Source organism: Sceloporus occidentalis, unplaced genomic scaffold (genome assembly GCF_023333645.1).
Source record: "Sceloporus occidentalis isolate IW3139 unplaced genomic scaffold, rSceOcc1.0.p SCAF_11, whole genome shotgun sequence".
NCBI lineage: Eukaryota > Metazoa > Chordata > Lepidosauria > Squamata > Phrynosomatidae > Sceloporus > Sceloporus occidentalis.
In genome coordinates, this window is record NW_028316991.1 from 24301670 (window position 1) to 24303558 (window position 1889).

The 1889-nt window shown below is 40.2% G+C and overlaps 1 non-coding gene across 1 annotated transcript; it reads left to right on the forward strand.

Moving 5' to 3' along the window:
- Positions 1-935: 935 nt before the first annotated feature.
- Positions 936-1076, forward strand: LOC149305716 (U4 spliceosomal RNA). The gene has a single exon (XR_016271757.1). It is a non-coding gene; the product is annotated as a U4 spliceosomal RNA (small nuclear RNA).
- The last annotated feature ends 813 nt before the right edge of the window (positions 1077-1889 follow it).

The following is a 1889-nucleotide window of genomic DNA, read 5'->3' on the forward strand; positions in this document are numbered from 1 at the left end:
ATAAATGAAAATTAACACACTGCCACATATGGCTAATATAGCATCGGACAGAATGCTGCCCTCTGTTGGTTTTACACTGAGTAGCAGAATATTCTGCCCGAGAATATATTAGCTATATATGGTACTGTGATCATTGGTCGACAGCAGGAGGCCCCCTGCTGGCGACCAATGGAGTTGCTGATACACACATTTAAAGTACTGGCGCCAGAGCTGCGTTAACCCCGTATTAACCCCTTAACCGGAAAAAACGAAGAAAAAACGAATATTCGCCCGAAGAGAAGACAGGAACGGGCGAATATTCGCGGAATACGAAGATTTTTTTTTCCCCGAAGACGAGCACGAAGACGAACACGAAGAGCCCCCTGGTGCCCAAGTCTAATTAAAACTATCCCACTTATGTTATATCAGAATACATATTTTAAAAATTTAAACCTCACTTGAAAACTTGAAACTCCCCTGCATGCAGCCCGTCATCTACCAGAATCTATGTTCACCTTGTAAGACACTCTTGTGGACCCTCCTGTTGCAGCACATCAAGTTGTCCTAGTCCAAACCCGTCTTTCATATCTCCATGTTATATCCTAACCCAAGAGTGTGACTCTTATCGTCTTAACAGGCATATGGGGTCAGCTCTAGTAATCTCATCAAAGAGATCTTGATTCTTCAAACCCTTGACAGTAGGGAAAGCCTTTGAGCCCCATGAGGTAAACAAGTGCATTTTGTCTCGGAACGTGAAGGTGGGCCCTCGTTTGCATTTTGGCTGAAAGATCTGCGCTTCCCGGCCTTTTCCTGAGAAACCATTGGTCATTTGCCAGTGAAATTTGCATGACCGCTCCCACAATGCTCTGCCCTGGCCTAATGACCGCCCATACCTAGCCAAAACGTTAACGAGATCTTGTTGGATGTCCTTTATATACCAAAGCTGCCAGTGTTTCAGCTTTGCATGATGGCTGTATCATACCCCATGATGATCAAAGTGAGGTGAAATTATGCTAATTGAAAACTATTCCTAATATCGCATGGTGATGATTTAAAAAATAGTTAGCGCTTGCACTTTTTGACAGCTTCTTGTGAGGTTTTGGTTTTGTTCACCTGGTTTGTCTTTCTGTGTTTTGAGGGCTTTCACTTCTAAATTGCTTTATCTGTGGGAAGATCATCTGGAAACAATATGTTTGAAAGCGCAAATGAGTATTAAATGGCGTTTGTTCTTTGGCCAATCATGTTGTCCGTCGGCCTTCACGTAATCGCCCTTCTTACCCAAAACCTACATGTGGCTACCCCTGCTCCTCATGAAGCCACTCTCCCAGAAGAAGGAGATCCTCAATTATTCTACCCTGGTAAATACAAGGTATGTATATCACCACCATACAAAAAAGGAATGGTCCAGCAAATTTGAACATTGATTGGTCGCTATTGTAATACGACAACAAAAAATCTTAATTATTCCTTAATTTCTCTTAATAAATAACTCCCCTCTCTCTATTAGTTTTTTGTTAGTTTCTATTAAAATTCTTCATTGTCTTTCCAAATCAAACTCCTATAAATAATCTCTTAACAAGCACGCTGACAGATGATAGAATTCAGAAGTTAAGTTTAAAATGCCTCTTAATTAATTCGCCGTGCATTAAAACATTAAGAAAAAAAAATACCTTGACACCGGCACCATATCTTCTCCCCAAAACAATTAGCTACAGATAATTTATGTTTACAATTCCTCGATTTTTATGTTTCAATTCTCTTATCAATTTCCTAGCTTTGTTTATGTACAAGTCAGTCATTTTCAGAGTAATCCCTGCGTGGCCCATATCCTATAGCATTAGCAAACTCATCAATCAGCCCCTGTTTATATATTTAAATAAACACAATATGTTAATACTATGGCACGCTGG